The 14,292-nt window shown below is 47.9% G+C and overlaps 1 long non-coding RNA gene and 1 other non-coding gene across 3 annotated transcripts; both read left to right on the forward strand.

Annotated features, from left to right (window-relative positions):
- Window positions 1-1,228: 1,228 nt before the first annotated feature.
- LOC119871203 lies at window positions 1,229-6,953 on the forward strand. Of its 2 annotated transcripts, XR_005357041.1 has the most exons (5): window positions 1,229-2,361; window positions 2,998-3,073; window positions 3,201-3,394; window positions 5,090-5,175; window positions 6,090-6,953. It is a non-coding gene; the product is annotated as an uncharacterized LOC119871203 (long non-coding RNA). The 2 variants fall into 2 exon arrangements; XR_005357042.1 differs by lacking the exon at window positions 3,201-3,394.
- A 451-nt stretch (window positions 6,954-7,404) lies between these two features.
- MIR7-2 (microRNA mir-7-2) lies at window positions 7,405-7,466 on the forward strand. Its single transcript, NR_049312.1, has one exon. It is a non-coding gene; the product is annotated as a microRNA mir-7-2 (primary transcript).
- Window positions 7,467-14,292: the final 6,826 nt, after the last annotated feature.

The following is a 14,292-nucleotide window of genomic DNA, read 5'->3' on the forward strand; positions in this document are numbered from 1 at the left end:
TCCACTGCATGCAGAACCCCTGTCCTACCTTTGAAAGACATAGAATGCCCAGATTTCTATCTGAACATTTTCAATCTTGTTTACAAGTACTTCATTAAAAAAAAAAAATCTGTGAGACACCCCCCCCCCAGTTAACACATCTGTGCCCCATTTGGAAACCAGCATGGAAACCCTAGATGTACATTAGATCCATGGTGGGCTTGCTCTTTTCTTCTCGGTTTGCTCTGCTCTCTGAAGCAATGGAGCCTCGTTGATCCGTGTCAGCGAGTGAGGACACCGGCAGGTGGTTCTGTGTGGGCGCTCCCTGGGTGTGCTCCCTCAGTAGGTGAAGAGTGGGTGAGAAGGGTAAGCCTTCACATTCTTGAGTTCAGGAAGGACAGGCTGTGTGTGCGGTCAGGGGACCCGGGGTCCGACGGCCCAGGCGGGGCAGTGGGAGCTGAAGGGGAAGGCTATGGGATGTCCCTGTGGGAACGAAGGTTTCTGCGCGATGCTCTCTGGGGTCTCCCTGAGGCCAGGCAGCCCCTCTCCTCCCCAGTTTCGCTAGGACCGCGAAACAGGGGCGCGAACGGAGAGGTGGACCCGGGACTGGCTCTAGGGCTTCGTCCAGGGCGGGTAAGGTCGGCTTTGGCTCCCGCTCCAGCATCCTGCGGCCGTGGAGCGCGGGATGCCGGAGCCCAGCCCCGCCGCAGGACAGAGGAGAGGCGGCGAGCGGTTGGTGCGCTGGCCCCCCGCGAGCTGTTGCCATGGCCACAGGGGACTTTTGATGTGAAGCGCCGTGACCACCCCCCACCACCACCACCCCCCACCCCCCGCACCACCGACTTCCCTTCTCCACTTGTCCTCTGGATGACGTCATGGATGTCCGTGGCCCTGACAGGCCACCTGTGGGCTGGTCTCGGCTTTAAAGCAGCTGTTCTCCCCGGGCCCCCGCAGCCGTGGCGACTGTTTGCAGCCAGAGCACCTGCCTCCCGCCCTGGCGGCGCGGCCACCGCTTGAGACAGAAGATCACCCAAGACAGGCAAGTAATCAAGGGGTGCTTCGCAAAATACCTACCTCAACCCGCGGCCCCCCACCCCCATCCCGCCCCTGCTCTGCAGTTCTAGGTGGAGAAGCGGCGAGCCCAAGGCGGGGTCGTAAGGGGGCTTTCTTCCAGAAAGACGTGGAGGGCAGCTGTCTTCCTCCCTGGCCGTGACGACCCGTGCCAGGTAAAACCCCGACCAGGGTCCGCCGTCCAACCTCCCCCCGGGGCAAGGGCCGGAGACCCGCGGAGCATCCAACTGGAGCTGAAATTCGCGAGACTGAGCCCGAGGCTGCTTCGGGGGGGCCCGGGGCGGGCGGGCTCGGCACCTGCCAAAGGTGTCTTGCCTGCTGGCAGATTCACCTAGAGAAGGCGGCGAGGGCGCCCGGGAAGCGGGAGGCGGCTCCGCAGCTCGGCGGCTGAGCACTCCTGCTGGCCTCCCCGGCCCGCTCGAGTTCTGGGGGCGTTTGGTTCTTGCGCTCCCCAGCCCCGGGACGCCGGCCTGGCTGGCGGTTGGTCTGGCTGGCCAGACGCCCGCTCGGCGAGGGGCAGCACCAGCCTCGGGAGCGCGCGCTCTCCGGACCAGGTCTCCCCAAGCCCATCACGGCAACCCGGTCTCCGCTCTGCTCGCCCTTCAGACTCCAGATGCAGCAGACCTGTTGCATGTAGAAAAGTGGCGGGGTTCGGCGTTCCAGGCTTTCCTTCCCGGCTTTGCCCACCACCAGATCTGAGCCCACCCCAGGAGTCCCGGGACACAGCCTGTTCCGAAGGAGAAAATGAGGGGAGTGCCAGGAGTCGCCTGGGTGGATAATCATCCCAGGGCAAGGGGCTCTTTCTACACGCCGCGATGGCCGCAGATAATTACACAGTTCCGGGAAGGGAAGGGAGAGGCTCAGGGGATGACGCCCGGGAGGGACTCCGGTCAGCCGAAAAAGCACTTCTTTGGCAGACACGTCCTAGCCTCGCCCTTACCCCGGGCAAAGGGCTCCTGCTCTTCGGATCCCCACCTCGGAGGCCAGGAGCCGGCAGCTGGAGGTCCCCGAGTCCCTCCACGGTAAATCCGAGGCTCCAGCTTCAGCACCAGAGGCTGGACAGCGCCCGGACCCGCCGGCACCCCGACTCCGCTTGCCCTAAATTCCTCAACCCCCACGCGGTGGAGGCCAGGAGGCAGAGTTCGCCGAGGGCGGGGTGGGGTGGGGGACACACTCATCCTCCCCCTTTCTCCGGGAGCGTAGGTGTCGGATTCTAGGAGGACACTCTATCTCCCCTTCTCTAAGACCAATAGGAATAACTTGGTGCAAAGTGCCCGAGGGTGCCAGAGAGAAGAGGCGCGCCTGGAAAAGGTGAGTTTAGGGGAAAGCTGGACAGTGGGAACGCCAGGTACTGCTCTGTTGCAAAGTATTGCCACATCCAAGCCGTGTTCTCTCTCCTTCCCACCGACCTGCGCTTCTTCCTTCTCTCTCCGCAATCTCCTTACTCCCTAACGCGTATGAAGGAAGGGATGGAGGGAGAAGATATTTATTGAAGCCGAGATAAGAAGCACATTTTATCTGGGTCAGAGTATCTGGGTGCAGATGAAATCTGTCCAAAATGAACATTAAGGTCCTCAGTTTTAGCCAAAGGAGCCCAGAGCGTGCCCTTAACACGAGGAGCAGAATGATTCTTTTGCCAGAGAGGAAAAAAGACGCAGAGGGGAAGACGTTATCACAAAAGGGCTAACGGATGTGGGGGAGGAGGAGAGCGGACGGGACCCAGGCTAGAGTGTGGTTACCTGGCAACCAGCCCCAGCCTCCTGTTGCCTTGGTTACAGTGAGTGGTGGGGTTTTGGCCATTGATTATCCGTGAGCACCCTGATTCTTTAAATTATCTACTGGGGAGCCCTGCTTTCCTTGGGCTGGATGTGAGGCACAACTAGTCCTATAAAATCCCAGGGGTTTAAAAGAAAATCCTAGACGGTGAATTTTTTTTTCTTTTTTAAGTCAAGGTTTATGGTGAAGCAGCTACCTTTCAACCATGGCAACACTTCCCACTCTCTCCCCCGACCTCTTCACTGAGGTAAGCATATTCCATCCTGCCTTTTATCTGAGATTTACAATTGGGGGTTTTTCTTTTTCCTTTTTTTCATTTGGTCCCTTAGATGGAAGGTCTGATCTTCCCTCTCTTTATTTTCTCTTTAAATGAGAAAAACATATTTGTTCTTCATGGATGAATGCCAGGAAGCCAGGGGAATTGTCCAAAGGTGTCTCTGGTACAGAAAGCATTTCTCCTTGGCTTGCCCGTGGTTCCTCCCTCCCTAAACAACATCCATCATGAGAGGGGAACTGAATTCTAGATCACCTCCTCTTCAGACTTCTCCCCACAGACCACATAGTGCAGGTCAGTAGAAATGCTGCTCCCTCAGCAAATTGCCATGGGCATCACCTACCTTTGATTCCATGGGATTCTCCTCTCTTTATTTCTTCTCCAGTCTGCCTTTATAGTTAGCAAATATGGCACTCAACGCTTCTAATCCTCGGATCTTCGTCCTTTCCTTTGATTGACAAACACTGACTCCATTTTTCACCTGTCTGCTTTATCCACCTGCGTTTGTTTGTAGTATCTGTGGGAAAGCATTTTACCCATCCTTTCCCAAAGGCATTTGTAACAGTCTCAGAATGATTTCAAGGAATATCATTAGCAGGTTAATAGGACAACCTGTGTTCTGTGCACTATTTCACCTAGAATACTTTTCCTTAAGAGCCATGAACTTTCCATTTCCAAAACATTGTTTTAAACTGAGCTATGACTTGACAACAGGGAAATCTGTTTCAAACTGTAGCTGTCATATCATTATCTGTGACGCCCTGCATCAGAAAACACACATTTCATTTTCTCTTCTTTGCCTTTTCCTTCACATATTGCCGATGTTAGAAAGAAAGAAAGAAAGAAAGAAAGAAAGAAAGAAAGAAAAGAAAAATCATTATAACTTCGACCTAAGTTGAAGGTCAAAATTACCCTCCATTGGCTAGTTTTGGGGAGATTTACATTAAAATTCTTCTCCTTCACATGTTACTATAGAAACTTCTTTTTAATGCAGACCAGACAGCTGGTACTTTGTACTTTTCTTCCCAAAGACATGCCTCCTTTATGAATTCTCTGGGACAGCTATCACTGATCACATCAATAATGTCCCATAGCAACAGTGTTTTTTTTTTTTTTAATTATTATTCCCTTTTTTGCCTATTTTCTTTATGGACAAAGGATCTTCTTTCCTTTCAAGAAGAGAACTGAGATCTTATTGGCCAGTAAAGGAGAGACATTATTTCATTGGTTAGTTTGTATTGCCTTGCCAACCAACCAGAGGATGCCATTTATCCTTTTCTGACTAGCTGAGTGAACAGAGTACCCAGAATGTTTGAATATGCCTTAATTTCATCCAGCAGCAAAGGATGGAGCTCAGAGTTCTAGGACCCAGGAAGTTTGGCTAATCCAGTTCTTGCTTTTGCAAGAACAAATTTTGCTACCTAGTTATTTGTAGCTTTCTTGAACAAAAATTACATTGTCCTATAGATTTTTCTTTTCATTTAAAAATATATCTTGAGGGCGGCCCCGGGTGGCTCAGAGATTTGGCGCCTGCCTTCAGGCCAGGGCATGATCCTGGAGACCCAGGATCGAGTCCCACATCCGGCTCCATGTATGGAGCCTGCTTCACCCTCTGTCTGTGTCTCTGTCTCTCAAGAATAAATAAATAAAATCTTTTTAAAAATGAAAAAAAATTTTTAAAAATAGAAATAAAAATATATCTTGTGCATCTCTCCAAGTCAGTGCAGGTTTGTGGTATCAGCACTCGAAAGGTCCATGGAATCTTTGAGATTTCTCCTAGAAGTTCAGAATTGGTTCCCACCCTTAAGGATTTAGTGAAAACTTTCAAGAGTGAGGAGGAGAAGCTAGAAGAGGGAAGAGCTGTGTTACCTATGACAAACCTGTATCTCAGCTTTTGGGTTCATTCTGTCCAACTTTGGTGTCTCTGGTAGCTTTGTTTTTGTTAGTTTGTTTTGTTTTTTACTTTAATTCTTTGGCTTGCATTTTCAGTGACAACAATCTGGGTGGATGAAGATGATGACACTCCAGTTGAGTGTAGAAGCAGATACAGCACTTCCCAAGAGGGTTTGTGGCAGGTAGGTGATGATGATCCCTGGAACTGAAGATTATCCCAGCCCCTTGTGGCACTGGACTTGGGCAGGTATGTTTTCCTTCTTTCTCCCTACACCAAATAGTCCTATTTGGAGATTCTGCATTTAGCTTACACTTCTGTGAAAGAAAGGGGCATTAAAGTCTCCTCCCCCTTCCAAGACAGAAACTGACAACAGTTTGGAAGAAGGTTTAATGTGAGTACAGACCCCCTTAATCAATCTTTTCTTGGTTCTTAGCTGGAGGGGATGCTTGGAGTGGACACATACTTGATCATGATGATGTTCTCAAGGGCCACCTCCTTTAATGGCCTCATCTTAGCCAGGGTTTCAGTGGCACCATGATTCCTAGCACTAGACTATAAGCTCATCAATATCAGGTGCTATGTCATGCACACCTTTGATTCCCTGGAACTTAGTTGAGCTTAAAACAGGGGCTCAAAAATATTTGAACTGAATCCTACAGGCTAGTATCAAGACAAGTCTCTTAATTTCCTCTTTATGACAATGGCAGCTCTAGCCCTGGACCCTCCCCCATCTCTTCCTTCCAAAAGCTTCTATTCCCTAGCTCTCTTTACAAAAGATAAATGAAGGCTCAGTTCATCGTTACCATGGTTACATGGAGTAGCCACACTGAGGATCCCTATCACCCATTACTGTCTGGAGGAAAAAGAGAGGAGGGGTTTGGGGATCATTGTCAGGGAGGAAACCATGGAAACCAGCATTGCCAAGGGGATGGCTCTAAATTCAGAGGAAAGAAACTAGAAGTGGGGAGAGGGAGGTGGAGAGCTCAAGGGCAGGTCATGTTTTCAAGCTACTTTTCTCTGAGATTGTAATGGCCTCCTTTACTATTTGCATCTTAAAAAATAATAAAGTATTTTTTATTTTATTATTTTTTTAAGTAAGCTGTATGCCCAGCCTGGGACGGGAACCCATGATCCCAAGATCAAGAGTTGCATGCTCCACGGACTGAGCCAGCCAGGCGCCCCTCTATTTGCATCTTCACCCAACCGAGAAAGTGCCCAGAGTTAAAAAAAAATTAAGAAAACTGGAGCTATGTCCATTTCTATTGGTCCTGCCAGGAAAAAATTAATGAAAACGGATCTATTGTAGTCACACCCCATGATCAAACTCTGTCTCTGAATTCTGCCTCTTTGCTAACGAGTTTCATGAGCCCATCTCTGCAGTAGGCACTGGAATATAATAATGAACAAAAAAAAGCCGTGTGCTCTCATGGTGAGGGGCTAACAGCTAGAAGGCGTTGGGCCTCAGCCGGGCACTTCCCGTCTTCTCGAAGTCCCCACTCTGTGTCTCGCAGCAAGCACTGCCCCACTCTGGATGAAGATAACAAACCAAAGGTTGGAAAGCTGGGCTACAGAGAGAGAGTTCTCAATCAAAAAGAGAAAGAATTAAAAGCAGCACCAATAGGGAAGGGTAATTATCCTTCAGCTGCTGCAGAAATAAAATTAGGGCCGTGCTCTGAGCCACCGGGATATTGTGGCTTTTGGCAATTAAGAAGCAGATATGTCCTGCCAGTGCAATTAAGGGCTGGGCTAGACAGGGGCAGCCTTGCCTCTCCTCCATCAGTGACCTGGGCTGGGGAAGTGGGGAGCCAGGCACTGGGGCTCCAGGGAAGGGGACGCTGCGGGGGCTGAGAGGCCACTACTGGTTCCCTTATTCATCTCCTTTCTCTTCTGCTTGCTCCCGCACCCTCACCCCCAACTTCATTCTGGACTCTGGCTCAGTAAACACTGGGAGGATTTTCACCTTGGACCATGACTGTGTTGTTGCAGGGCTTGGGGAGACCAGGGAAACCTGGTAGAGAGGGGTCACCGTTACCTGGAGTCCTTCCTTTTTCCTCATCTCCATGATAACACACTGCTTTATGATTAATGAAGAAAGGTAGAGAAATGAGCTGCCTTCCTGACTCCCTTGAAAAATAAGATTTTGTTATTAAAGAAGTATGTTCCTTATAGAAAATGAAACACTCCAGAGGCAAGAACAAGAAAAGAAGACACCTCCCCTTCACTCCCCCTTCTGAGCAGAGGATGGGGAGATTTCAGAGGTTGGAGGTTGGGGTAGGGAGGAGTGCTGGGAGGGGACGCACTGGGCTGGGCGAGGGGTGCAGGGAGCAGGCCTGGCCCTCCTGGAACATGCCTGCGCTGAAGTCACCTACAGGAGAGGCCAGGGTGTGGGCGTGGACTGGCTCGCCCCATCTGGAAGACTAGTGATTTTGTTGTTGTCTCACTGCATCCAACAACAAGTCCCAGTCTGCCACATGGTGCTGGCCACTGCAGCAGGGTGTGGAGAGGGGCCATGCCCCCCTTTTTGGCTCTCCTTCCAAGGTTCTTTTTGTGCTTTCTCTATGTCCTGGAAAACACCTCTGGAAACCACCCAGCACACATGGAGCAGACTCTTCCAGAAACAAGGACAGATTATAGTGTGAGCAGAGGAGCGTGGAGGGGGGTGTGCTGGTGTGGTGTGAGGATGAGGGTGTCTGTCCTCTGGAGTGCTGGGCTCCTTCCACATCCCTAAAGGGCAAGGAAAGACAATCCCTCTCAATTACTCACGAATTCACCCAACCACCATTTTTCCCTTGGGTGCCCATAGTTGGGTTGTGTTTGGCAGCAGAGCAGTGGTATGTGCAGACACAGAGGAGCAGGTACTCATGGGGGAGGCGCCTATCATGCTCAGTGCCCTGGCAGCAATACAGAGACCCCTGGCTCATCTGGAGCATTTCCACTGCCTACCTCAGGGCTGAGAGCATGGACTCCTATGTATGCAACTTCAGGACCCCAGAATCTGCTTCAGTGCTGCTGGGTCCAGAGGCATCACCAAGGGAAACACTGGGGTAGGGTAGCTGTGCTGGGAGGCCACCTCCATTGTGACAGAAGAGGTCATCCTTAAAAGGATTCCCCAGCCCATCTCCATGGCTTTGTATGTGGGGCAACTTGCTCTAACATGGCCACCAAGTTCCTGTGATGAGACCCTCAGTGGAGACACATTTTTCAAGCAACAATCCCAAATACCCTCCCAGCCTTCTTCACTCACAGCAGGCACAAGGCACCCTGGAACCCTCCAGCTGAAGAAGCGGAGGATTGGTCAGCCGCCTTGGGAGGCAAAGGCTGGAAAAAATCTTAACACTAAAGCCCCTTACCAACTTAAATTGGGTTGGGAGTTGTATTCCTTTAGGGAATGCCAAAAATGCAACCATTAGCTGCGCTCATCCTGCTTCTACACTTGCCAGCTGTGTGACCTTTGGCAAAGAACTTAAGCCTCTGAAAGAATCAAATGCTTCACTCCCACCAGAGGCTGCTGCTGTCACAGCTTCAGTGGCTGCTTCAGCTCCTCCAAACCGACTCCCTTCTCCCCCATTTCCTGCCTCTTAAATTTCTCTTTATTCCTGACCCTGCCTGAAGCCAGTGGGCAACCGGTCCTATTAGAAATCTCATTCACACTTGAGAAGGCTGCAAATTGGTGTCACTCAGCGGGTGTCTGTCCTTCGTTGGGGCAGAAGGAACAAGAGAGGAAGGAAGTCAAATCTCTCCCTGACAGCCCTCAGCCACCAGGCCTGGTGTGGGGATCGAGGGGGAGAGACCTTGCCTCAGTGAAAGGAACATCTGGGGAGGAAAGTGGGCTGCGGCACTCTGGAGTTGAGAGATGGGTCAGAGAGCCCTTGCTGATGTGTAGCAGAATGTAAACCAGAGGGAACTAGGCACTCCCTGGGGGTGGGGGTGGGAATGGAATTTGGGCTTTGAAACCAGACACCCCAGTTCAGATCCTGGCTCCAGCACTTACTGGCTGTGTGACTTTGAACCAGTCACTTAACATCTCTGAGCCTCAGATTTCTCACTTGTACGAAGGAATTTATCACAACTAACCATGCTAGCTGTTAATGATAATTACGCCAGAGAAGTGTCATAATACATAATGGCACATGTAAATACTCAGTGGTAGTCTCTTTGCCTCGTCTTTCATGGTTTTCTCTTCCCTGACCTGGGGCATCCAAAGGTCTCCTTCCCTGAAGTAGGAACACATGAGAACTACTCACAGTCTCTCTAAGATCGTCTCCCCTATCAGGTAGGAGTTTTATCCCATTCAGATGTTTATCTTTTCCCTCCCCAGATCAGTATATTATCCATTTAATATATACATATATTATATAATACATAATTACATTGTATAATTATATATATAATATATAATATATAATTATATTTTACATATAAATATATGTTGATATATTTACATCAACTTAATATATATTGAAAGAATGAATATAGGCCACAGATTCCCTCTCCCTCCCTGCAACCACCCTTTTTTTATCAGAAAAAGTAGAAACCAAGCTTAGAGAGGGCGTGTGACTTACCTCTAGGTCATTCAGCAAAATAGTTTACAATTTCTTTTTTTTTTTCGTTAAGGTTTTACTTATTTATTTGAGAAGAGAGAGAGAGAGCGCGAGAGAGCACGAGTAGGGGGCAGAGGCAGAGGGAGAAGCCGATGCCTCACTGACCAGAGAGAGACCGTGACCCCAGCCAAAGGCAGATGCTTAACCAGCTGAGCCACCCAGGCGCCCCACAGCTTACAACTTCTTAATGAAACTTTCTAGGTGTCAGAACACAAAAGACTTGATGATCCAAGGGTCAGGACATCTGGGTCCTCTTTCCTTAACTGCGTGCAGCAGATTTGTGCAACCAGCAGGCAGGTTTCCAGCGCGCACATCTGCTTCCCTGGATGAGCGGGGACGCAGCGCCCTCTGCTGGGTTCTCTAGGTAGTTGCGCTTTGACCGCGAGTCTGTCTTGGCTGCAAACTGGAATCCTCTGATGAGCTTTAAAAGATCTGCATCTCTAGACCAGTTAAATCAGAGTCTTGGGGTGTGACCAAACCTCAGTATTTCTGAAAGCTCTGCAGGCGACTCCGATGTTCACCCGAGATTGAGGACCACAAATGTAAAAGTTGATTTTATCTGTGAAGATATTCCCTTGTCTAGAACACGTAATGGTGGAGGATACAATTCCGCTGGATCAGAGCCCCTCCATTTTCCATTAAACAAATTCAATTATGTGAGACTTAACCTGCATTAAGAATCCTGGAAGTTCTCAGAAGTTGAGGGAAGGCATAAAGGTACCCCAAGCGTCTTGGTGACAGGCTGTGACCAAATAAGTCCAAAGTCTCTGTTGGATCAAGCATACTATACAGAGGGAATCTGCTTGAATAAAATGAGTAAATTATTTTCATTTGGCTCCCAAAGTTTTGTCAGCTTTATACGATCTAAACAAGGACTCTTAAACTTGAACATGAACCCAAAAGCTGTCAAACAGCTCATTAAAACAGATTGCTGGGCTCCAACCCCTTGGATTTCTGCCTCAGTAGGTCCAGCCAATTCCCAGGTGATGCCTCGGCTGCTGGTCTAGGACTACACTTAGAGAACCACTGGCCTACAAAGTGACCAGATTGACACCACCTTTCAAGTCTGCACCTGGTCCAGCAGCATGAGAATCCCATAGCATCCTAAACAGTACTCAAAACTGATATGTGGCAGGAAGAATGGTGCTTTGATGAATTCTAAGTGCAATGATGGTTTGTAAGTGCAATACCAATCGAGCATGTCTCAAATGCTTCGAGATTGGTAAGGTAGAGGCGGAAATGGTAGGGTCTATAGCGACAAGACTTGGGTTATGGACTTTCTCCCACCAAGCCCAGCTCCAAGGGTTCTGCTATATAGAAGCCACAGCCTCTGTGGAAGATGTTTTCACTCTAGGAATGAGAGGGTGAGATCCCTAAAGGTGGGGTTGGGGGTATTTCCATCCACAGTCAAGATGCCAGTATTGGGCCATCTGTGTTATATACCCGGGGACCTTCAAGTTTTTTGTTTGATAATATATATTTTAAAGATTTTATTCTTTTTTAAGTAACCTCTACACCCAACATGGGGCTTGAACTCACAACCTCAAGATCAAGGGTCACATGCTCCACTGAATGAGCCAGCCAGGCGCCCCTGCTTGATTATATATGTTTTTAATATTTTATTTTATTTTATTTTATTTTATTTTATTTTATTTTATTTTATTTTATTTCATTTTATTTTATTTTATTTTATTTTATTTTATTTCTGAGAGAGCACACAAGTGGGGAGGGGCAGTGGAGAAGGAGAGAGAGAACCTTAAGCAGGCTCTACACCCAGCATGGAGCCCAATGCAGTGCTCATTTCACTATCCTGAGATCATGACCTGAATTGAAATCAAGAGCTGATTCTCAACTAACTGAGCCACTCAGGAGCCTTTCTGCTTGATAATATTTTTAATCATAAGTGTACATAGTTATAAAGAATGTATTGTGGGGTGTCTGGGTGGCTCCGTCAGTTAAGCATCTGCCTTCGCCTCAGGTCATGATCCCAGGGTCCTGGGATGGAGCCCCACATCAGGCTCTCTGCTTAGCAGGGGCCTGCTTCTCCCTCTCCCTCTGCCTGCTGCTCTGCCTGCTTGTACTCTGTCTCTCATTCTCTGTCAAATAAATAAATAAAATCTTTTAAAAATGTATTGTAAATATTGATATCTTTTTAAAAAGTGTCCTTAAATGAGTGCAGTGAAGTCTAAATATCATAGCAATTTGATAATGTTATGTATTTTATTTATTTAAGATTTTAATTTATTTTTTTGACAGAGAAAGAGAGAGAGAGCACAAGCAGGGGGAAGGGCAGAAGGAGAGGGAGAAGTGGACTCCCAGTGGAGCAGGGAGCCCAATGTGGGGCTGGATCTCTGGACCCCAGGATCATGACCTGAGCCAAAGGCAGACACTTAACCGACTGAGTCACACAGGTGCCCCATCGTTATCTATTTTAAAAATAAATGAAAAACTCTTACTGACAATGTTGAATTTTCCCTGAGCCTTGTGCTCCTGGAAAGCAGCAATGGTTAAGAAATTCTCAAATCCTTTTGTGTTCTGGAAATGACTTATTCAAAGAAACACTTTGTCACATTTCACTGAGATAAGACTAGTGGGTTACCCCTTTGTTTACCTATAATGAGGCTTGGCACAGACACTCTGAATGCCCATTCTTTGACTCATGGATGGGTATCTGACCTGCTGGGCACACTGATCAGTCAGAACAAAATGCTTGCTTTTTATTTTTTTTAAAGATTTTTATTCATTTATTCATGAAAGACACAGAGAGAGAGAGGCGGAGACACAGGCAGAGGGAGAAGCAGGCTCCACACAGGGAGCCGGACGTGGGTCTCGATCCTGGGACTCCAGGATCACACCCTGGGCCAAAGGCAGACGCTGAACCGCTGAGCCACCCAGGGATCCCCAACAAAATGCTTGTTAACCAAACTTTGGCTAAGCTTCTCTTCTTCCTCTAGATCCCTCAACTAGGGCCCACCCTCAGTGACAGCCAGTTTACAATTCCTCCTTAATGACCCCTCCAGAGAATAGACCTTAGGCTAAAACAATCTCCCAATGACTCTACGACCTACCATCTGGATATTGGATTAGATCACTCATGTTCATTCCTCCCCCCATTAGCATTCTTTCTAGCCTTGTTTACCCCTCCCTATAAAAGAAACTCCCCCCCCCCTTTTTTTTGCCTAATTTAGCAGATCTTCTGGTCAGAGCACTCCCCCTATGACTATAGTTCTCCCCTCCTCCCACCCTGTTCCAAATAATCCTTTCAAGTACTGTCTCTCCTTACTAAAACCAGATTTGTTTTTCATTTACATTATATGCAACATTCTTTTCCCTTCTTGAACTTCTAGTTCCATTCAGCCACTATGGCGTCAATCCCAGCATACTATATTTTCATGCTTGGCAATATTTTCTGGAGCAGCCAATCATGCCTTTATGTCACAAAATTATGTATATAAATTTGATCTCATTAACACTAAAAAGTGCTCTGTGACCCATAGAGTTCTAGGCGTTAATTTTTCCCTTCTAAGTTGAGATATTGTTGCAAGTATTTTCAGTACATGTGATCAAATAACAAACATATAGCACTTTGTTACAGGAGAGATCCTCTTTAAACATAAGAAGTAAATTTTCATTAGAAGTGCCATTGAAAGGATGCCTGGGTGGCTCAGTGGTTGAGCATCTGCCTTTGGCTCAGGTTGTGATCGCATTCAGGGATCCAGTCCCTCCCCTGCAGGGAGCCTGCTTCTTCTGCTTATGTCTCTGCCTCTCATGTGTGTCTCTCATGAATAAATAAATAGAAGCTTAAAAAAAAAAAAAAAAAGAAGTGCTATTGAAAATATGTCTTTTACAGAAGTAGATTGAGTCAGTTACTTTTCCAGTAACTTTTTAGATCCAGGGATGACTATTAATTTTTCCAACAACGAGACAGAGTTTGGGCCTTTTGTAAGCACCGATAAACATTGGTCCACATAGAAAGCAGATAGAAGGAGGTTTAATCTGTCAGTGTCTCTCAGCTCTTTTAATTCCTGGTGATTACCCATGCTCAAAAAGTATATATTTTGAATGACTTATTGGCTGACAACAGGATTAAATCCTCCTTGGATCACAGTGAAAGTAAATCAGAAACCCTTCTTTATTTCCCAGGGGGAGGCAGCAGAGCAAGATGCAGAATGAGTGTGTGCCTGAGACTTTCCTTTGTAAAGTTGGAGACAGCTCCTCATAAAACAGGAGAAGGAGGCTGAACGTCCAGGACTCCAGGCATGTGCTTAGGTCCAGACCCATAGGAGTAGAGGATCTGAATACGGAGTCCGTCCTTGCCCCCAGAGTAAACTGTCACGAAGTGTCCCTGTCTGAAGACCTTCCGTCCTCTTCTTTACTACTCTCTATCCTATCGCTCTTGCCTCCTAAGCAGCTCTGGAATCTGTCCCAAGCTCTTTATCCTCTCTACTAAGATGGCCCCCAGGACCTTACCTTGCCTGAATGTCCACAATCACCCCCAAACCCTCTTTCTCCAGATCTTTTTTTTTTTTTTTTAAGATTTTATTTATTTATTCATGATAGTTACACAGAGAGAGACAGAGAGGCAGAGACACAGGCAGAGGGAGAAGCAGGCTCCATGCAGGGAGCCCGACGTGGGATTCGATCCCGGGTCTCCAGGATCGCGCCCCGGGCCAAAGGCAGGCGCCAAACCGCTGCGC

This window comes from Canis lupus, chromosome 3 (genome assembly GCF_011100685.1).
Source record: "Canis lupus familiaris isolate Mischka breed German Shepherd chromosome 3, alternate assembly UU_Cfam_GSD_1.0, whole genome shotgun sequence".
NCBI classification, from domain to species: Eukaryota; Metazoa; Chordata; class Mammalia; order Carnivora; family Canidae; genus Canis; species Canis lupus.